At 36.8% G+C, this 24,481-nt stretch overlaps 1 pseudogene; it reads left to right on the top strand.

Annotated features, from left to right (window-relative positions):
- Nucleotides 1-11,423: 11,423 nt before the first annotated feature.
- Nucleotides 11,424-16,836, top strand: LOC113712455 (uncharacterized; annotated as a pseudogene).
- The last annotated feature ends 7,645 nt before the right edge of the window (nt 16,837-24,481 follow it).

Here is a 24,481-nt window from a genome sequence, read left to right as displayed (position 1 = left end):
AATTAATCGAGAATGACTTCCGTTCATCCATATCCGTGAAACATAGAGGATCCGCCGGACAACTTTTCTTTCTTTTCTCTTTCTCTCTTTTCTTTTCTCTTTTTTTTTTTTAAATTGAAGCCCAGGTAGAATAAATTTTCCCATTCGGGGTTCTCTCTTTCTTTTAATTTTAGCATTTTTCCCCTTTTGAAAAATTCTCCAATCTCTTTCCCCAATATAGGGTGCGATCGTAAGTGCTTTTGACAAGAAACACCCATTTTAGCTCAAATGAGGATGCAAAGGATAAATAGTGTTTAGATTGTAGAAACGGTGGCCAAAGTATCATTCTCACACCTCATGACAACCAAAGTAACGAAATGGTCATTGAAAATCCACTCCTTTTTTTATATCTAAGAACTTTCCAATGTAGGGTAGTGATCATTAAGGCTCTTATTTGAAACGAAATTATTCTTTCAGAGGCTCAAATGGGAGAACAAATGATAAAATCTGTATGGGTAGAGAAACGAGCGCTCGAAGTATCATTCCAAATTTCCAAAACAAACAAGAATAATGCACATTTTGCTTTCATTTATATGTGAATTGAATATAATTAAGCACAGTGGACATTTTTCAAGCAAAGATTACCCCAATTTGCATTTTATCAGTCAATGTGACTGATTTTATTTTTGGGTGCTTTTGTGAAGGAGAAAAGGTATTTCATTGGGACTTTTGAGTGACCTATCAATTTGAGTGGCTTCTTTTAATTTCGGGCACTCTTATTGTACAGTTTGGATCACTAATCTTGTGAACGTAAAGATTTTGGAAGGCATACACTTGTGAATTTTTCAGGCTGGGGGTTGAAGAAATCTCAATATAATCTTATTTCTCAAAATTCATCATGAAATCTCTAATGAGTAAGATACAAAATCAAATGTACATAAATATACACAAAACTATAATTGTCCAAAGACTTTATTGCTGAAAAAGTTTAAACAAAATTTCTCGTTCAATTATAATACAAATGAGAAGAAAAAACTTCTAAAAAAAATCCCACATATACACTTTTGTCTCCCTTTTTTGGAACAAAAATGTATTAACAAATCAAATAAACAGAATTTTCCTTTGAAAAACAATTACAAAGTCTCTCAGAGGCTTTAGCCTAGAGCTTTCAGATGCATCTTTCATGTTTTCATTGTAGGATTTACCAAAGAATCAAGTAATACTTGTAATTTTCAAATTTTAGCAGACATAGAAAAATATTTTCACCTTATTAAAACATTTTTATGAATGCAGGGGAGGGGGGAAAACAAAAGAAAAATACCCCGAGTTAGTAGGCAAAACTACAAAATCGGTATGCATGTCCTATGGGGGACCTTTTTAGTACCAAGGGTAGGCCTAACATGATGTAATCCTTTGAGATAGGCACTATACCATACCTGATGGATCCGATCAACTCATTGACAGTTGATTGGAAAGCAATTTGAAAATTTTGGGCCAATTGAACAGCAGGAAACCTCTAAATGAAGAAATGGTTTTGGTTGGCATAGGAATTCGTACAAATTGATTTAACTTTGAGGAGCTTGTCATTAGAGAAATTTGAAATTTCTTAAAATGAATCGAAACCCTAATCTATCCAAGTCGAATGAATGCGTTTTGATGATTTCCTCAAAACAATTAGCCATTTTAATTCTAAAATTTGGCACCGAAACCCTAAACCGTCAAATGGATCGGATGAAACCGATAAATTATTGAAAATTGACTGGGTCACCCTAAAATTGGGTAAATTGGTCAAATGAAATTGATGATTTATTCAAAATTGAATGTATAACCCTAAAAAAATTAAACTAATCAAATGAATTGAATGAAATCAATTGATCAAACAGATTGAGTGAAATGATGATTTATTCAAAATCGACCGAATTGCCCTAAAAAATAGGTAAACTAGTCAAATGGATCGGACGAAATTGATGATTTATTCGAAATCAATAAGATTGCCATAAGAATGGGTAAACTAATCAAATGAATTGAATGAAATTGGTGATCTATTCAAAATCGACTGGATTGCCCTAAAAATGAGTGAACTAGTCAATTGAATGAAATTGGTGATTTATTCAAAATTGATCAGATCAAACAAAGGATGACTTATTCAAAATTGACTTAGATAGTCCTAAAAAAATGAGTGAATAAAAAAAATAAAAAATGGATTGGATGAAATTGATGAATAAAATGGTTCAATAGATTGAATGAAATTGATGGTTTATTTAAAAATCAATCTATCCACTGGTAGTTTGCGATGCATTAGTCTATGACCCTTCTAAAATCAAGATTTGGCCTCTACATTTATCGTCTCAACAGTGAGGAATCATTTGTGAATTTCTTCAAGTTAATGTCATTTACGCAAGGGAATTTCTTACCAATTTTGTTTAAAATGGCCAAAAAATAATTATTAGATGCCCATATTCCAATGTGCAAAAAATTGCTTTACCATCTTTGAAAAGATCGGATCCTACCTTACATCGTGCACTACCCCTTCGGACAGTATAGGAAATATAAACGTGCAAGTCTCATTGGATTATATATCCGAGACATAGGGCGGTTTGTTCCTAACACGAGATTCCCTAAATGGCATTCCCTTCTAAGGTGGATGCATGATGCCAGTTTATTAAAGCGCGTAAACATGTAGTATACAAATGAAACGTGACCTAAAGGGAACCCCCTTTAGTATGTCGGGGTGAGTCTAAAATAACATGTATTTATGCTGAAAATGCCAAGCATTAAATTTAAACGTGTCACATCAAATAAGGTAGACTCCTAGAGAGTACCATGCCAGGACTCTTATTTTTCTAGGGCTTATGAATGCAATGGAAACAAAAAATTAAGAGAAGTTAGTTCAATCAGATAAATACATATAACACATTTGTAGCAAAGCAATACAAAGAGGTAAAGCAATAAAAGGAATAGAGGGGTTGGATCTCTCCCCTCGTGAATGGTGTTGGGATATCAGGCCAATTATTTGAAAAAGAAAAGACCAACAATTTAATAGAAAACAATATCTAACACGAACGATGAACAACACACAAGAATTAACGTGGTTCGGCTTAATCACCAAGCCTACATCCACGGAGAGAAAAACTTGTTCTTACTATGAGAGAAAAACACCACAAGATTACAACTTGATTCCCAAGCCCCAACTCTTGTATAACTCTCTCACCTACTAAGAACTCTCTCGCTCCTTTCTTGTGTATCTTTGTAGTATGCCAACCCACCTATTTATAGGGAACATTACTGCCAAAAAAACCAAATAACAATTGGAAATCAATACTATTTCCTAAACTCACATAGAGTAGAAAATAGTATCTAGCTAAATAGGAATTTACTTGACTACTACTTCAAGTAACTAAATCCAATTAGGAAACTAGTTACTTCCACACAAAACAGGAATTTTACCTAAAAGAAATTAAGCCAATTTCCTAACAAATCTCCACCTTGGCAAAATTTCTTTTAGCAAACACAGCAAACCATCCAAAAAAACTCCATTTGCCTTTTCCCACCAAGTACCTTGGTGCCTAACTACACACCCGAATCAATACGGTCTTATTTTCAATTGATTCAATCGGCAAATGAACGTGCGTAGTTAACCGAGTCCAACATCTAGTTGACTCGCGAGAGGGGCCTCAATGCACCCTCTCCCATAGCAGGATTTTTTCTCTCACCACCATTTGTAATTTGAGAGCATTCTTGGATCCCCTGCCGCTCCCAATTCATTGAGGTATTCAAATGGTACAGATTACCATACTTCTTCCCCATCAACAAGACCGTATCGCCATGTGTGATTTTCAAGACTCCACCTGCAGCGGAAAAATGGTAACCCTCGGAGTCTAACTGGCTCAAAGAAATTAGATTCCTTCGTAATTTTGGGACATAAGCCACACACCCAAAGAACGAATCTCTCCATTCAACATTTTGATTTTCACCACTCCAACACCTTTGGCTTGACAAGTAGATCCATCACCCAAGGACATAAAACCTGCCTTCTTTCTTTGGAGAGTATCAAAATAGTCTAACCTGGAGCAAACATGTGAAACACATCCAGAATCTAAAATCCAACCATCACGAGAAGAAGTATTATTACCTTTGGAGATTGTGAGAATATCTCCACCCGATGCATATCCAGCAACATTATCATAGTCATTCTCATCATTTTTCCTTCGATGAGGACAATATTTTTTGATATAGCCAAACTCATGACAACCAAAGCACTGGATTCCACCCTTTCCCTTGGCCTTTGAACCACCTGCCTTAGATTCACCGCCAAATTGTTTTCCTCTTTTATTCTCACCTCGAGCAATTAACGCAACTTCTTGTGTCACATCCTAGTTTGCCTTCCTTTGTTTTTCATGACCCAACAAAGAAGACTACACATTCTCGAACTCTAAAGTGTCCTTCCCATACAACAGGGTTGTCACGACACTTTCGTAAGAATCAGAGACTGAGGTAAGAAGTAAAAGGGCCTTATCTTCTTCCTCAATATCTATGCCAACCTTTTGGAGTTGATCCAAAATTCCGTTGAATGTATTCATGTGATCCATGAGGCTGCCACCCTCCACCATCTTTAGTGCATAAAGTTGCCGCTTTAGATGCAACTTATTGGATAAGCTTTTAGCCAGATAAAGTTTTTTCAACTTTTTCCAGAGGTCTGCTGCAGAATCTTCCTCATCTATCACATTATTTATGATGTTGTCCGCCACATAGAGCCGAATCGTGCTCGCACATCTTGCGTCCAACTCTTCAAACTCATCATCATTCATTCTCTCTGGCTTCTTGTTCTTTCCATTCAACGCTTTTGCCAAACCTTGTTGAACTAGAACATCCTTCACTCTTCTTTGCCAAAGAGTGAAACTTGTAGTTCCATTAAATGGTTGAATTGGAAACTGTATAGTTCCAAACCCCATGGTATACCACCACCCAATTTCAAATAATTAACCAAAATCCCAACGGAGCTCTGATACCACTTGTTGGGCTCGGAGAAAGCCAAACCCGGGGAGAATTTAACCATGAGCTAGAATGGGAACCACAACCATGGGCTTGACACCACATCCAACCCAAAACCTTAAGGCATTGGGTCTATGGATCGTTCCCACTTATATGTTCCTCATTCTACTCATCTCTTATATGTTCCTCATTCTACTCATCTTTTTCCGATGTGGGATATTGATTCACACTTGATATCCCAACAATCTCCCCCTCAATTGTGAATCTTTTTCACATCGGACCTCTCTCCCTAGTCCATCCACTCCATCAAGCCCATTTCAATCTAGAGTGTACGATTCTTGCTCAAGAGCCCACATGCCCTTACCTCACTGCAGGTCTGCATGATTTTTTTTTTCCCCGCTCTTATCCAAGCCACGCCTTACCACTCCCACTGGCTTTTTATCCTGGAGTCACTGCCCAGCCGAACCATCGGCTCTGATACCACTTGTTGGGATATCAGGCCAATTATTTGAAAAAGAAAAGACCAACAATTTAATAGAAAACAATATCTAACACGAACGATGAACAACACACAAGAATTAACGTGGTTCGGCTTAATCACCAAGCCTACATCCACGGAGAGAAAAACTTGTTCTTACTATGAGAGAAAAACACCACAAGATTACAACTTGATTCCCAAACCCCAACTCTTGTATAACTCTCTCACCTACTAAGAACTCTCTCGCTCCTTTCTTGTGTATCTTTGTAGTATGCCAACCCACCTATTTATAGGGAACATTACTGCCAAAAAAACCAAATAACAATTGGAAATCAATACTATTTCCTAAACTCACATAGAGTAGAAAATAGTATCTAGCTAAATAGGAATTTACTTGACTACTACTTCAAGTAACTAAATCCAATTAGGAAACTAGTTACTTCCACACAAAACAGGAATTTTACCTAAAAGAAATTAATCCAATTTCCTAACAAATGGTGTCCCTAATAGGGTGAGACGGACTCTGTCCTAGGTGAACTATTATGGATGCATGAGGTATTGGCTCACTAATGCATCTAAACTCGACAGGTTTTAGGTCCCCGAGCCTTCAGACTGGGAAACCAAGGGTCATCAATCCCAAGGTTCTTTGTCGGTGGCTCGATCGATTCCCCAAACATTGCTATGCACACGTCGTGTCAGAGCTACATGTCTGAGTGAATCTATAAAAATCCTCAACCTTCGACTAAAAGCTAAAGGTTATTAACCCACAACTTAAAGCAGAAGATTGAGTGACCCCTCGGATCATGTTACGCACACGTCGTGTCGCGATCACACGTCCAAGTGGGTCGCCTAATTCTAATAGGGTGGAGTGGCGTGACAAGCCATTAAAAAAAAATAAAGGAGGGATAAAAAATAAAGCGTATGCACGTATGCCAGTGCTCGTTTGGAGAGGAGGGATCGAGAACCAACGCGAGACTCTAGGGAAATACCCCCTACCCAAATGCAATGCAATGCACGGGATCACATAAATAAACCATCCATCCATCAAAATCAATTGTACGCAAAGGGTGATGGAGTGAGTTGATACGCGTGAAATGCAAAAATCCTAAAAAGGAAAAATGCAATCCTAAACATCCAAATATGATATATGAAAAGGTTAAAAGAAAAAAAAGATTGACTAAATCAAATTTGCTCGGACTCTCAAAATCTCTAGTGGAGTCGCTAATTGTCGCGCCTCATTTTTAAATAGAGAAAAATAAAAGACGAGTTTAGGAAAATGGCTTTTGATTCAATTTTTGATTAAAAAATGAATTTTTGATTTAAAAAGAAAATGAAAAACATGTGGGTCTAAATGGGACTTGAAAATGCGACGATTTGACCCAAAATATAGTTTAAAAAGGGTTTTTTTTTTAACAAAAAATGGAGTCGCCACTTGGTATAGAGTTAAAATGTACCAAGTCACCTAAAAAATGAATTTTAAAGGGAAAAGTAGAAAACGCTTTTTAAACGACTCCAAATCTACGAAAATCAGAGAAAAAATTTCGGGAGTCACATTTGAAGAAAGGGAATGCAAGAATAAGAATCCAAGGCACCCTTTCAACCTAGCTAAGGCTAGTTGCGCGATTTAGTCAAAGATTTTCTTATTTTACCCTTAAGATTTATCACATTTTGGATGTTTTATATGAATGCAAACCCTAAACCTAATAGGGTATCGGAGGGTCGAAATGTATCTTCAAAACTTACTTGGTACCAATCACATTAATTGTGACGCCCAATAAAGACTCTTCGAAAAAGTCACAAATAATGCAAATCATGAGACTCGAAAGAAAGAAAAGGAAAATAAGAGTAATTATACAAATATACGTGGCCTAAAGGAATGCATCATGTCGGGTACGGGGGAACTAATGTTCGTGACTCCAATGTTCCCTTTAATAGAGGAAATACGAGCGTGCTAAAGTTAGAGAAGCCAAACTCGTCCATATCCCATATCCAAGGGATTTTTTCTAGTCTAACCAAGCAAATGTACTAACTTAGATCTAATGCTTAAATGGAATGCAAGTCTAATGTCATGTTTCATACAAAGGGGTAAGTAATATACATATAAGGAAAAATATGGGGGAAGTGATATACGTATAAAGAGGGATGTCATGCAAAACATGATAAAAAGCCCTAAAAAGTGAAAATATGCATGAGATGAAGTGATTTTATCATACAATTATGATCTAACGTGCGGATTGTTCCTAAGGATCTAGCGTTGGACTAGCCTATGTCTACAATTTCCCACTAGCATTGGACCAGTGAGAAAAGTCGGAACAAAAGGCCACAACTAGCGTTGGACTAGTGTGGATTCGAGAAATTGACCACAACTAGCGTTGGATTAGTGTGGTGATGTCACACATCAGTTACAATCAAATAAATCATGTAAGACCTAATAAAAGCAGGTAAACACGTAAATCACATATAGCACATAACACATAAGCATGGTATCTAGATGCAAGACCCTAGGAAAGCGAGTAACACATAACACATAGGCATGCAAAAACACACAAGGCAAATAAAACAAATAAGACCCTAACTATTACATTCAGGGGAAGCCTACTACAATCTAGGAGGGAAAGGAACAAAATAATTAATAATAACCTAGCTATTACAACTTTGGCATTCAAATGCTTTTCAAATGATCAAAATTGAACTAAAATAAATATACAAAGCTAAAGCCAATAAATCAAATAAATAAATAAATGAAATAAATAAATAAACATCCAAGAGGCATGCAATTAAACACGTAAAGTCACATAGGGCACGTCAAATAAAGTAAGAAATAAGGGATATGATGTACCTCCCTTGAGTTGGAGCCTTAATGGAGTGAAATTGCTTATTTACCCTCCAAAAATAAAAGAAAAGGTCAAGGCATCATAAATAATCACATAAATATGAAATTGAATCATTAAAAGCATTTAAATAACTAAACAGTCCATATTTACAAAATTATGATCCAATTAAAAAGGAAAAAGAAAGTTTGAGGGGGCAATTTGATTGATTTTTCCCATTCTTTGGGCCATAGAAGCATAGATAGAAGCTAAGGGGAGCAAAGTGCAATTTTGGTAACATGATCATGCATGCATCGAAGAGCAACATTCTGCATTTTCCAGCCAATACGGGAACTTGATTTCCAGCAAATATTCGAGCCTAATCTATGTGCCTTTGAACCAACAACACACAAAATCAACACCAGCGATTCAACTTCCTCTTTCTAACACAAGATCACATAGCAAATTAGGTGGCAAACCCATTTGGTGAGGCTGTTGCGGGAAAGAACACAGCAAGTCATAAGGATGAACGCAACTTTTTATTTTATTTCAGCTTGGATATGTTTGTGCGCAAGAAACTCAGAAACAAACTCTATTGGACAACCAAACCCAAGTGCTAGGATTTTATCCTATTGTCATTAACATGATCATCTATCCTAGAAGATCCAATCAAATCAATTAGACCAGAAATGCAGCAAAGAAAGGAGTGAGACTTGCGGTACACATAGACAGGCCATCCCAATCAAACAGCAAGCAAGTCAAGAACCACAAACAAGCTAAAACCCCAGCAACCGAAGAAAGGAAAAGGATTTGTCGACACTACAGCAAGCAACAAACCAAAACTATGCAACTCAACGAATCAACCATATTCTGCAACTTCAGAAATTTGTTCAACACATGAGAACAGCAATAATCCAAAGCAAGACTCACGGATTCATGCATAGGAGCCTCAACCCAACAAAAATAAACAAGCGATGACACAAGATCAAAGATTCAACAATCCTCTTTTCCTACCAAATCACAAACAGGAAGGAAGGAAAGCTGAAAAATGCAACAGCAGGCATGGCAGCAAAGATTTCAACTATTTTTTTTCAAGTCTGATGAGGTATAAGCGGAAAAAGATAAAAGGGTTACCTTTAATGCTGGGAAACACTAGTTAAACGTGAGGGATCTGAGGATAGCAAGATTTAAATCTGAGGTTGCAAGCCAAAGTCTTTACTGCAGAAATTTCGGCGCTGGAGAATCCGCAAGAGATTGAATACGCTCCACCAGCAATCGAAGGAGATGAATTTGCAGTCTTCAGTAAAAAAAAAAACGCAAGCTTGATACTCTAGGCTCTGAGTTTCTTCTTTCTTGTTTTCTCGGTTTCCTTCCTCTAGCCGAAACCTCACTTCACCTTGCCTTCCCTCAGTTTTCCTCGCTTGGTTCTTCCTCTTGTGCAGCCGAACGCCACCCTCGATCTCCTACCTCTCTCGCTCTTTTCTCCGCCGCTATTCACTCCCTGTTTTCCTTCTCTTGCTGTTTTCTTTTTGCTCTATCCCACGCTCTCTCTATCTCTCACTCTCACCAAATTCTCTTCCTCTAAACCTAGCCGCTCCTGTCCATTTGTTTTTCCTTTTCGATTCTCAGCCGTCACCACCCTCCCTCTCTTTGCTTGTTATCCTCAGCTTTTATAGCTGCCGAAACCCTCCAAAACCTAGAACAAAGGGAGGAGATTGGAGCTGCATTTTTGGCAAGAATTTGGGCCCTTAGATGGGCATTGATTCTGGAACTTAACACCAAGATGCGTTGGCCTTGTACTGAGAGTACTTGGAGGAAAAAAAAAATGCAACGGAAAATGAGTAAAAAATGGAAGAAATGGCCAGCTGCAATTTTCTGTGTTGTCCGAAGCCTGTAAAAATGAGGAAATAGCGCGTGTCCTTTTTTCTCTTTTTTTTCTTTTTTTTTATTCAAGTTTAAACAACAGAATTAATTCTTAATAGAAAATTTATTGCTATTAAAGTGCTTTAAATCCAAATCTAAAGGGCTAAAACAAATTTAATTTTTTGTGGGGATTTTTCCTTTCTTCTCTTTTTTCTCTTTTCTTTTTTTTTTTTGAAATTTGGTATGAAGGCAAAATAAATAATAAAATAAAAATAAAAATAAAATAAACCTAAAATTGAAAACAAGTAAAGCTAAAATTAAATAAAAAATTTGGTGTCAGCATATAAGGCTAGCAAAATTGCCAAAAGAAAAATTCATGGGAACTTTAGTTGAAAATATTCTATAAACAAAGTCATCTGTAACCATCATAAAATAGCATAAAGGCACATTCACAAGTATAGCATAATCTTCTAATTTAAATTATATCCATGACAAGCATTAATATGATAAATAACAATCAATACTTGGAAAACTTAATAATCTTCTAATTTAAATTATATCCATGACAAGCATTAGGTGCATTAATATGACAAATAACAATCAATACTTAGAAAACTTATAAGTAGGTTTAATAAACCAAAAAAAGCTTTGATCTTTTTACATCTAGTGAATTTGCTGCAACCTAAATTGTGGTATATTTGTCACCTTTTAGCACAAATCCTTCACCAAGTGAAGTATCACGAACGGTTGAGCCTCTAGTTCCTTGTTTTTTTTTTAAAGCTATTTTGGATTTTCTTAGATAATGCCATTATAAGTGTTATTTGACGCTTTAAACATATATATACCTCCAACTATTTGGTGCCAAGTAGCAGAAAAAAATTATACTTTAAAATAATTTCTTTTTCTCATATTTTCAATATTTGTTGGCACAAGTTTTTAAGGGCAATTTGATCATTTGAAGGTTTCTAATGGTGATATTTGGTCGTGTCTGCATGAAAGGGAGGTTTCTGAAATTATCCCAAAAAAATAATTAAGAGAAGTGAGATTTTTCAGAATTAAGGGTACCACTAATACCGTTAGAAACTACTGTGCTTGGCTAAGTGGCATAGTGTTAAGTCCCTTTAACACCTCCTTGTGCTGTAGTTGGGTGGTTTAAATCTCATATGCGGTAAAAAAAATTGAAGAATTATACTAAAGCACTCCCTTGATTTAGTAAAATTTGTGTACCTATTAGTTCCTAATACAATGCCTTTTTCGACTCTCATTCCCTATAATTTAGGATACATAGGTTATACTATAATTGTTATCTCTGAAAAAAAAAATACTAATACCGTTGGAAACTTTTTCAAGGGAGGTTTGTGAAGCACCGCCAGAAACCTCTTCAAGGGAGGTTTCCGACTCGAGTCTGTTATTCTATTCTCCCTCTGTGCTTCGAATTTCACCACCACCCACCGCGCATATGATATGAAAGCCTCCTCGTTTTCTTCGCCCTTTTATTTTTCCTTCTCCTTCTCTTGAACTTCTGCTACCGACTTGCTGTTTGGTGAAGAGTCTTCAAACAGAGAATTAATTTTGGGTTAAAGATTGATTTGTTATGGCTGCCTTTCTGTGCGATTTCTTGTGTAAATGGGATACGGGTAAGGTTTTTTTCCCCTTTTTTTAAAAATTTGTTTATACCCTGAAAATATCTGAAAATCATGGTGAAAGTCCATTCATTGATGAAATTATTTGACTCCACTAATCTGTCTATTCTTTTGCTAAATTGGTCAGATAATGGTGGAGGTTCTGAATCCCAGAACTTGAGAGATATTTCAAGGAAAGAGATGGGTTTGGACTGGATGCTGCGACCGAAGGATACCATGGAAAAGACTCCGGCAACGGTTTCGGACAAGCAACAGGAGGTTCAGGTTGAACGTGAAGAGGTTAGCTTTCAAATTATTTAGACTTTTTTTTTAATGTAAAATCTGCAAACGCGTAAATCTGATGTTTGTTCTCTACCATTGAACATACTGTAGCGGCAACGTTTTAGTTTAAAAAGGCCAGAATTTTGGTGATGGAGAAACCTTGGGAACAACAGTTGGTAAAGGAACTTCTATGTGCTTTGGTTCCCCCCCAAAAAAAAAAAAAAAAGGCTGCGATTGACATTTTTGGGTTCAATCGTTTGCCCCGCTTTCTTCTTTTGATTGTCAAGAAAAGACGAGAAATGGATAGGGGCTGCCTGTTGGTAATTGGAGTTTGAGGAACTTTGGTGTTAATGGATAATAGACAGAACAAGCATTTAGGATCAATAAAAATGAGACAGGGGAGACTAGAGACACTTGGAGAGGCTTTAACGGCTCTCTTGGAGTAATTGGATTAAGGACTTGGTTCTTTTGTAGTATATTCTCACGTGCTATTAGCTTAGTAGCAATGGTAACATTTCAATCCTGGATGACCTTGAATGAGTCAATCTCAATTCAAAGTGATAATCTAAATTCCCTTCTGGATTTTTTCCATTTTTATTTAGTTCTTTTCTCCAAACTTGTGTGTGTGTGTGCTTTATTGATTTATTTATTTATTTTTGGGTCTGAAATCAACTCGTCTATGCACAAAACTACATGTTCTTGCAGGAAGCATTGCCCTGTGGCTTTTGTTCAGTTGAGTTGTGCCTTCATGTAATTTTTTATATGATTGGTTTGACCGATCTGCCAATACTTGTGTTTTCTTGTCAACGTTGAGAGTGTTTATCTTGCCTGTTGTGGATTGTTCTCTGGGCTGATTTTATCTGTAGATGCCAAATTGCTGTTATCATGCATTTTCAAATACAGTTTGGTTATTCTATTTCCTGGTATATTTTTTGGTTCAGACTAAGAAGATGAATCCCAGGGACTTGAATCCATATTTGAAGAATAATGGTAGTGGGTATCCAGAAGATTCAGATGTTAATGCTTGTCAGAACCAAGTTCTTTTTTCTTCACTTGTGGGTGATGGAGGTGCAAGCTGGAGGTTGAAAGCATTGAAACGAGCTCAGGAGCAAGCAGCCTGTGAAGGACGGAAGCTTGAGGAGGTATGTGGGATTGTCTTAGGTTTCTTATTTGAAGATTCTTCATTCAAGCTAGTATTGTGTAATGAACTAACTTTGTACAGGTGGTTGAAGATCGGTGGGGCTCTCTTGGAGAGCTGGCAGTTTCTGTGGCATCCCATAGAGTGGCACCAAATCATGCTCATCTTCATGCGATAAAAAGTCGGAGGAGAAGGCTAAAGGACGGAGAACAAACAGATGCAGATAGAGACAAGGGAATATTTATTGAGAAGGTATGATTTCTCCAGACTGTGTTGTTTCTGAAAGACGTTGGCTTAATGATACAAAATTTTCCAATTTCAAAAGAAGTATGTGATTAGTTTTTGGTAATTTTTCAAAAACTTCCCAGACTTTCCCAGTCATATTTCTTTATGGATGGTTTTCTTCCCTTTCCTGATAAGTTTTAGAATCCTAACAGTAACTTTTTGCAGGATGGGTCTTCGTGCCATGCTAATATGAGAATACCAAAAGTTCAGGATTCTTTATCCTGGGGAAAGCGTAAGATGCCTGCTCAGGATATCAACCTCTCTGCTGCAGTGTCTAGCTTAAATAAGTTTTCCAATGATGGAAGCTTTATGCGTGACTTTATGCAAAAGAAAAATGATAGTTCAAATGATCCTGTCAGTTCTTCAAATGCAAAAAATGACAGACTAGTGGAATCAAATTTGGTTGAAAGACATGGTGAAGATGGTCCAACTGTGAAGCCAGCATTGAAGGCAAACCAGTTGGCTGCCAAAGTCATGCAGCTTCGCATGAAAGGGAAACATGAAGAGGCTGAAAAACTTGTGAAGGAGGCTGAAAACACAAAGGCAAAGTCAGATGCTGAGGATGAGTCTCACAGACCACGGATTGATGGGAGCACAAGCAGATATATCATTCATGGTGTATCTGCTCGACAAAAGATGAAGGAGGAGGACGCTGACTTGTATCTGGCTCAAAAGATAATGTGGAACCAGCAGTATAACATCTCTGGTCAGGCAGATGATGAGTATGATTATGATGATGGTCCAAGGAAAAAGACTCGGCACAAAGGAATGGGTACAGACCAAAAACCAAATGAGATAAGTCAGGCAACTAGGATTGCAAATCGCCTCTTGACACAGAAAGAGAGGTGTCAATTTTGTTTCGACCTCATTGGCAGCCTGTTGTCCCTGGTCATTGCTGCATTTTAACTATGCAGGTGAACTCTCTCTCTCTCTCTCTCTCTCTCTCTCTCTCTCTCTCTCTCTCCCCATATTTACAGTTTATATCTAGACCAGAGCAGGATTGCTCCACTGTAATTCTGGAGCTTGAGCGTGTACGACGAATGCCTCTTTTCTAGTCTGTTATATGATAAAGATGCATGTCCCTATTCCTTTAGAGATATCTCAGTACTGTGCTTCACAAACTTAGACTCATAGGAATTGCTTTCTCCTTTCTTTTAGAGGTACCCTGTATACAAAAAAGTGGTTAGGTCTGCATTCTTCAGTTAAACAACCAATTAAGAGAACCAAAATGGATATGCATTACAGATGTTTCATGATATGTTATAGCTACTTGTATGCCCTAGTGAAGGTTGTGCATTTGCATCTTTAAAACCAAATTGGGGTTCAGGGTATATTCTTACAAGTGTTTGTGCTTAATCCATAGGGCAGCAAAAGGTAATATACTCCAAATTAACATTTCATTAGTTGCTGAAAAATGTGAAACCTTGGTAACCCAGATTATCGTTTCTGCTTGCCACGTAGAACTTTGTGATGGACATTTAAGTTTTTACGCACTAATAGTGTTGAAAAGGAAACGAAAGAAAGTTAACTTTGCTGCTGAGTTGATCTTGTAATTATTGTCATCATCCCACAGCGCTAACAATGGTTTTTGACATGTGCAGCATGAGTCTCGGACAAGAACTGTAGACAACAATATATGGGACGAAATCCGGAATTTCAAGAAGTGCCTGATAATGATGTTTGCTAAGCAGGATAAGGATGTTGTGTTTCTTGAAACAGTGATGGGCTTGGCACAGCAACGCCGCCATTGTTTGCTGGATTGCATTCCGCTGCCCCATGAAGTTGCAAAACAGGCACCTTTGTATTTCAAGAAGGTTAGTTTTCTTCAGTTTCTTCTTTTTTTTGCATCTTTCTGATGGTTAATCTTAAAGGTGATCCTGACTCTGGAGGCCATCCGTGTGTGTGAATGTGTTTTTTTTTTTAAATTCTTTTTCAATTTTGACCAATCAGTACTTGCTGAAGATTGGAGAAAAATATAAATTGGAGCTCATGGGGTTCCTTCTAGACCAAAATTTTGTGGTGTTTAGTTTGGTATGATAAAGTGTTTAACGATATGGAGTTTGCTGCGTAGATAAGGGCATGGAGGGTGGTGTCCACTTTTCATTTTTATTATTGACAGTGTTAACTGTTTAAGAAGTCTTGCAATAGCTTTTCTAGGTGTTACCTGAATCAAGTGTAAAAGTAGTCCTTTGAGTTCTTGACGAAATTGTTGATTGATCAAGGCATGCAAAGCAAAAGCAGAAATTGATTGATTTGTATGGAGAGCAATGATGATTATGAATTACTCAGTTTGTGCATCAGAAAACCTTAAAAATAATTTGTCATGATCTGGTGCAGGTGTTCTATCCAACTCTGATAGTTGTGATTCAGCTAGAAGGAGACATATGAGATGTTTGTGACATGTTGGAAGTAAATCTATATTCTTATGATTGTACTTGAAAACTGAAGAGAGTAAATTCTCTTTTGTGTCCTTTTAGAGCAAGAATTTCCTTACTAAACCAATCGTACTTACTCCTGTTGTTTGTTGTTTATAGATTAGTTAGTCATTGATGAATCGGATCTTTTTGATTGATTATTTTGGTTTAACATGTTGATGTCTTTAAAATAAAAAACTGCTCGAGTTTCATGCTTGGATACTTAACATTTGGCTACTTTTTGATATGTCACAGGCAATTGATGAGGCAGAGGAGGAGTGGAGTCAACATAATGCCAAGAAGCTGATTGATACCAGTCAGAAGGGCCTCCGTGCTTCAGTTCCAAAGAACTTCCCTTACTTTCATGTCGAATTTGGCCTAGACAAGGGATTCGTTCATGTGATTGATGATGAAAAGCAATTTAAGAGCAACTTTGGCCTAAATGTGATAAGAGGTATGCTACGCTTGCCTGCTGAAGACATGCACTGTCGACAGAAGCATATATCGTTGGAGATGCAGAAACAAGCTGTTGCTGCTTTTGCCCAAGATTGGGATCCATTTGACTGGACGAAACAACTTGACTAGCTATATTGAGCACAAATATTTTACTGTAATGCTGTTATCATGTACTATAGAGGTTTCAGTAAAAGTGGTGAAGGTTGGGATCCCAGCATTCCAGGTCCGTACACATTGATGCGGTCAGTAATCCCTTTGACAGAGCATAATTGGGCAGAGCATATTGGGATGTTCAATATTTGTTCCAAGTGCTTAGGTTCCAATTTGTTGTTGACACAATAGAACCGAGATCGTAGTTTACTTGATCTTGGTCGAAGTCTGACCCAAGTTCCTTGTAAATGCTGTCAGCTTCATTCAGTTTTGGTTAAGTAGCATCATGTCGTATAAGCTATGTCAAGAATTGGGGAACAGTTGCAAGCTGATGAGTAAAAATTGCTAGTAAATTTTTGGATAAGAATTATCAAGGTTGCTATATTATGGGAGTTGCTAGCTGATGAGTGAAATTTGCCAGATTTTTTGAGAAAATTGTCAAGATTGCTATATTTCCAGGCCAAATTTGGGGATTTGGAACGGTCCTTTAGATCTGCTTGCTGCAGCCTAGGAATTGAGTAAAAATGTCGTCACGGCCTCGTCACATCCACTAAAAATTGCTCTTGATTTTACGGAGAAATTTCTAAATTTATGATGAAATTTAAAATTTTTCTATAAATGGAGCTTTTTGAGTGTAGCATTCTGCTTAAGTGTTGTTCACGTTTATAAAATGCGAGCTCACTAAGTTCGCATTTCGCAAATGCGATTTATTATTGAATTTCTGATTTTGCAAAAATTTTAAAAAAAATTGCTTCAAGCATTTGTCAAATGCGAGGTTACCTTGTCAAAAGGTTAGGCAACCCCACGTTTGACACATGCGAGGTCAGCATTGCATATGCGAGATTCCGTAACTGGACAATAGCATCTTCTTCCGTCACTGGCATTTCAGCATCTTCTTCCGTTATTGGACAATAACATCAGAAAGCTTACCTTATTCACCGAAAGATGGCTGTAGCTTCAACAGTTTCCGGTCTTCATTTTGCAGCTTTTCGGGGATTCAACTTTCTGGCGAGAGCTTCCGAAATGACTAGAGTTGGACTTCTTCCCTCCAACGGCTGCACTCTTGATGAATGCTGCTACTTCCGAGGATTTCAATGACGGATTTGGGATGCAATTTCCCCTCAATTTGCATTTTCCAATTTTGTGGTTGCTTAGGATTTTTCTGGTTAAATGAGTCAAAGAGAGGACTGAGGTTGAAGGAGCTGGGTTTCGTTTTTGACTGACAGACAAAGGACCTCACATTTGAGAAATGTGAAGTCGATTTAAAAAAAAAAAAAATGATACCTGGCTTTTTGTTAGCTCGCATTTGTTGAATGCGAGCTAAGCTAGTTCGCATTCAGCAAATGCAAACCACCTGATTTTAGAAATCACCCCCACAAATAGCCTCTCTTGTAAAAATTTTTTTTTCCATAATAATTTAAGAATTTCCTCTATAAAAAGAAGTATTAGGGGATCTTTCAACGCTGCCTAACTACTGACATGGAATGACCTCCACTTCCCTTACTTCGTCATGGATTTATCTTATAATAGTAATAAACTATCCGAGTAAATTCTTAAATTATTATGGAAAAAAAATTTTCTACAAGAGACGGTATTTGTGGGGTAATTTCTAAAATCAAGTGGTTCGCATTTTCTGAATGCGAACTAGCTTAGTTCGCATTCAGCAAATGCGAGCTAACAAAAAGCCAGGTAGCATTTTTTTTTTTAAATAGACCTTGCATTTGAGAAATGCGAGGTCCTTTGTCTGTCGATCAAAAACAAAAACCCAGCTCCTTCAACCTCAGTCCTCTCTTTGACTCATTTAACCAGAAAACCGTAAGAAACAACAAAATTGGGAAATACAAATTGAGGGGAAATTGCATCCCAAATCCGCCATTGAAATCCTCGGAAGCAGCAGCATTCATCAAGAGTGCAGCCGTTGGAGGGAAGGAGTCCAACTCTGGTCATCTCGGAAGCTCTCACCAGAAAGCTGCAAAACGGAGATCGGAAAGTTGAAGGCCCGAAAAGCTGCAAAATGGAGACCGGAAAATGTTGAAGGTACAGCCATCTTTCGGTGAATAAGGTAAGCTTTGTGATGCTATGGCCAGTGACGGAAGAAGATGCTGAAATGCCCGTAGTTATTGATTTTGTTTCTTTTTCTGGTGAAAATGAATGCTACGAATAATCGCTATTTTTTTCTTTTGTTAAACATTAATGTTCATTCATGGTACAGATGTTCTTAAGGACATGAAGAGAATACAAATGTTCTTATTGTGGAGTTAAAATTACAAAATCCCACTTATTTATAGTGTAATGATCGAAGACAACCTAAGAGGGGGGTGAATTAGGTTGATTAAGAAATTAATCAGATTATGGGCACTTTTTGCTCAATATGAAATTTACCCTCTTTTCTAAGTGATCACATAATGAATCAATCAATGAATGAACAAAATCACTTGAGAAAAGTAGAAGATATAAGCAATTTAAAGATCACAAGATAACAATAAGTAAATAAGAAAGGAAGAATTGCAAACTATTTGATTACCCTCTTGAGCTTGTAGATCAATTCAAACAAACTTCTTCAAGTTGATGAAATACAACCAATCTTGTGTACAAAAGAAGGCTCACTTCCTCTTTGCCCTAAACTCCACTCGATCAAGTTAGGAAGTTTTATTATCCCTCAGGACAACCCTCACAAAGTTACACTATTGAAGTATTCACTTACAAATGAAAAGCTTACAACAAACTTCACACCACCAAGACTACAAATCTTCCTTAGAGAGTGTTTTCTCACTAAAACTACTCTATATCTTTTGTATCTTCAGTGTGCAAAAGTTGTTTGAAGTTTCTGCCCATACACTATTTATATAAATAGTGAGTTTGAGAAATCATGTTAATTCTTTCGGACATCCAGTAATGGAGTTCTTCATGCGTCCGAAGTGCTGCATTGTTTTTCGGATGTCCGATGTTGTTTTCGCGAGCGTCCGACAGCTTTCAATTTCTTTTATCTCTTTCAAATGCTCTTGTTCTTTGAATCAGATTTGCTTCATAGCTGAAAATATTTCTTGAAGAGGTATTAGTATCATCCATTGTTTTGTAAATATCAAAAGCTAGGGACTAAAGTCAACATATAGTTCTTAATCACTATCCTTAATGGCCTGCCCTCTCAAGAATCACAGCAGTTAATTTGACTGCTCAGAATTTCAATTGCCGACAATAATTTGGTCCCATCAATAGATAATTGTCCGATGCATAATTTGCCTTGGTGGAGGAAATTTGACAAATCAACATTGACATTTAATACATTCCCTCTGTTTTGGTATCATTAATTGTGGTGGTATATCCTAGCCTGGAAAGTGGTTTAAGGGGTCAAGACTGCTGAGTTGGGTTATATTTGATGAAAATGTTAGCTGGAGTGACAATTAATGAAGGAGATTTTGAGAACAAACATAACAGGTTAATGACAAATTGAGATACCAGTGTATTAGTAGATGAAAATGGATTGAGGATTAGGAATTCAATTAAATCTTGAGTTTGGGATATTCAATCCTAATTTAATAGATTTGTAAGTTGTACATGAACTTGGATTTGAAGGTAAATACAATGCATCATAGAGATTACAGACATCTTTGGATTTTAAGTTGTTTTGCACTAATCCAGCATTAGGCAACACAAAGCAGGGCCCAATTTTTTATTAACTCAATTAACTAATACTACAATATGTGGGAGGAGATGCAGGACGTTTAGGTAGCCAATACAATGGTGAATTGACAAAAATATGGGCCATTTATAAGTCCATTCAACTTTATATTATGATAAACAAATACAAACTGGTAATGAATGCTTGGTACAAGTTCTTGTTTGTGGATGTTATCCAATTGAACGGGCCATAAGATAGCCACAATGACCAAAGGATCATCCTCGAGGGGGAACAAAAAAAAGGAACAAGAAGACTTTAACTCAAAAATCTCTAAAATGGACTTATAAAAGGTCAGATTTATTGGACCAAAGTACAAATAAAAATAGAAAATTGGAAGATATTATGAAAGACATGACCAAAGGCTATAATTTTTCAAATAAGTTGGATTTTGGACCCGAATGAGTGTTTATTGAATTCATTCATTCGAGTAGATTGAATTTTTACTTATAAATTTCATTTTTATGCTAATGGAAAAAGTTCAAGTCCAATTTAAAAGCTGGAGGGGGCAATGTTGTTAAACCCGGACATTTTAGCAGAATTTTCAGTTTTAACCCTTGCAATAAACTCTTATAGCAAAATAGGAGATTATAGTTTGCAGTGTTCTAAATTGATGTGATTTGTTCAGCTGCAGGGAGTTTTAGCCCATTTATAGGGGAGATTCTATCAAAATCTCTTTAAAAACTATCAAAGTTGTTTAAAAATTTTTGACAAATACATGCTACGACTAATTTTTAAATTTTTTTGTTTTGTCATTAATTCCATCATGTTCATACAGATGCGCACAAAGTTGGTGACACGAGCACATTATCAGTTGAAGAGGCTTTGGTTGATAATAGTAGGATCAAATCTCTGTTGGAGTGCATGTATGGAATCTGAGACTAATTATTAGGTAAATTTATAAGTTTACAACTTTAACAAAGTTGCCTCTCTTTATATTTATGATATTTGTCCAACTATATGAACAAGTTCATTTTACTTGAACAAGTAGGTTTTATTTGATCCCTCCGGTTGTCTCGAACATGACAAAATGAGATATACATCTTTTTTTGACCAAATTATCAGGGATTTGGAAATTTTGATTGGCCATTTTGTTTTGGCTTTATTATTTTATTTGAATGGTCTTTTATGTAGTTTTACTTTTGAACCATAAAGATGACGAATTTGATGAATTTGGTGGATGTAGAAAGATTTAGCGAATGCATCGTAATATTTTAGGCAATTAAATAAACTAGCTTTGAAAATTGATACGTGCTTGGATTGGTTGGCAAGGAGTTTTAGCGTAGTTATAGGGGAGATTCTGTTGAAATTTTTTCAAAAATTCTACTAAGTTTTCAAAAAGTTTTGACATTTACATGCTTAGATATAATTTTGGGCTTTTTTGGTTAGTTATTAACTTAAAAGTTTTTTTGAGGAGTGGTGACAAGAGTGACTCAAAGGGGGTGTTTTGAAACGTGAAATAAAACAAGGAAAGCTATTGAACTTAATCAACTTATCTTCTTTTTTTTTTTTGCAGAATAAGAATTCATGAATAACATTCTATCGAAATTTATAGGGGATTTAGAGGGAATATTAACTTAAAATATGCTTTCAAATTCTATAAAAAATTAACTAAAAATATTAACTTTTACAAGCAGGCTGCTTCTAACATTGAGATAGGGGATTCTCCTCCAAATTATTGTAGTTTCACATTCTATTATATGCATCATATAATTAATATAGTTTTTTCTTTAGCTAGTTAAGAAATAGTAATTATTTACAGTGCATTGATAGCTAAAAAAAATTGGTCAATGGTTAATGAAAAGTTTGAGCTAATATTTGGGAGAGATGATGCGAAAATTATTTTGAAGAGAGTCCTAATCCGATAGTCATTTGTTTCATACTTTTGTATTACAAATTCTAATTTATTTTCCCCAAAATAAGGATTCATTTCACACATATGTTTGTAGAAAGACCTCTGCGAGTGTCTCTTTATTGGGGAGGTAAAATACATTACGAGGATGGGTCAATTTGTTACTTGCCTCATACCTCCAACCGTACGTTCACATTGCGGCATAGAATTGGATATGAGGAATTGGTTGACATAATTTATCAATATATGGGGGTTAATCGGGAGACGTTCAAGTTGAATTTATTTCTCCGTCAATCGTGTGGCCGTACCTCTTATAATGTCTCCACAGTGGTGGATGATGAAACTCTGGAGATAATGTACGATATATGGAATGAAATTGTTCCATACATAGCCGAGCTTTATATCGAGAAGGACGAAATTTTCCAAAATTCTCGAGTCAGTAGCATATTCATTTCATCAACTACCAATGTTGGTCCGATGATGTCACTTGTCCATGCATGCATGAATCCAACAAGATTCCGGTCCCACTCTAGTACAGTAGTATCAGAGACTGCATCGGCCTCCCAATATACACATGGAGATTGGGATAGGGACTCGTCAGAGTCAAGCATCACATCAGGGTTAAGGCGTGATGTTGAATATGTTCACGGCCTTGACTCGATTCCAAGTTGTAGAGATCCAGGATCACTGTATCATTTATCTTGTTATGGCTTAGATTTCACCCCTGGTCTAAGTTGTCCAACAACAACTATAGATAATGTGTATGCCAGTGGATATGACAAGCTCCCTGCTTTAGAGGAGACGATGATTCGGAACATGACACAGAAGACATAGAAGTATCTGAGTCAATTGATGTGTCCGACAGTGGCTCAGATGACGAACATGAAGCTTGTGGTTTTCACCCGGATCTCGAGACCCAATAGCCTTTTAATGGTATGAGCGTTGCGAATACTGAGCGAGGAGATAGTAGGTCAAACAATGCAATTGTGGGCCTCTCATATGTTCCAAGAGGTCTTAGATTTTTCTCTGACCTTGGAAACATACATAATGATGACCAACTCACTGATAAAAGTAAGTTAGAGCGCATTGTTATATTCAGTGAGAAAAATAATAATATACGCCTACATATAATATTTGAGAGCAAACAACAGCTCAGTAGGGCTGTTAGGATGTAGTCTATCAATCATAACAGGGAGTTCAGGGTGGTTGAGAGCGAGAGTAACACGTGGGTTGTCAAATGCAAATCTGTATTTGATAGGAGTACTAGCACTACAGTCACCCCATCGTATTCGGCATGCGACTAGTGTGTTAGAGCAGTGAAAAAGAAGACTCATAGTTTGTGGCAAATAATCAAATGGGTCAACGACAATAATTGTCTAGGTGATTTGATGAGTAATAGCAATACAAGTCTCACATCTTCAGTTATTGCTAGACACATACTTTGTAGCATTGAAAATGATCCTAGATTTAAAGTTAAGAATATAATGAGTCATGTTAAGGAAGGCTTGAAGGTGGATGTTTCTTACAAAAAGGCATGGTATGCCAGATACAAAGCTATTGAACTTATATTTGGATCTTGGGATGCCAATTTTGCTAAACTACCAAAATATATTGATGCACTTGTTCAGTCAAATCCGGGAACTGTGGTCAAGTGGTAGCACCATTTGGAAAGTACAGATCGAGTAAAAACATTTAAGTTTGTATTCTGGGCTTTTGGACCGGCTATTGATGCATTTTGCATGTGTAGACCGGTTATATATGTTGATGGCGCTCATTTGCATAGTGAATATAAAGGCAAACTATTTGTTGCAATTGCGCAAGATGCCAACAACAAGATAATTCCAATTGCTTATGCCATTGGTGATGAAGAGACTATTTCTAGTTGGTCATGATTTATGGAGCAATTTAGATACCATGTGGCTCGTGACCGGTATCCTCTTTTTGTCATTTCGGATCGTCATAATGGTATCATTCATGCCATGACACAGTTTGATTATTGAAAAGAATCTTTGGCGTTTCATAAGTTTTGCCTACGACACGTTAGGAGCAAACTAATGACACACTTCAAAGGCCTGCATCTTAAAAGGTTGTGTTGAGCAATGGAAAAAGCTAGACAATTGCGCAAGTGGCGGGGGTTCAAACGAGAAATAAGAAACATGTTTCTGATGCATGAACTTATTTGTCTGATATTGGACCTGAAAAGTGGTGTCTAACACATGACGGTGGCCATCGTTGGGGGTATTCTTACAATCAACATATCCGAAAGCTATAATAATGTACTTAGAGGGGCACGCCATTTGCCAATTTGGGCTTGTATCAATATGACATTTCATCGGGACAGTTGAGTTGTTTGAAACGAGAAGTGAGAATGCCAGACATTACTGTAACCCTTTTCCTCCAAAGATATGGCGGCGATTTAAAATTTTTGATCAGAAAGCCGAACTCCATAGGGTTGTGGAGTTTGATGTCTCAACAGGGGTGTAC

Source organism: Coffea arabica, chromosome 1c (genome assembly GCF_036785885.1).
Source record: "Coffea arabica cultivar ET-39 chromosome 1c, Coffea Arabica ET-39 HiFi, whole genome shotgun sequence".
Classification (NCBI taxonomy): Eukaryota; Viridiplantae; Streptophyta; class Magnoliopsida; order Gentianales; family Rubiaceae; genus Coffea; species Coffea arabica.
This window is presented reverse-complemented; position numbering and strand designations above follow the sequence as displayed.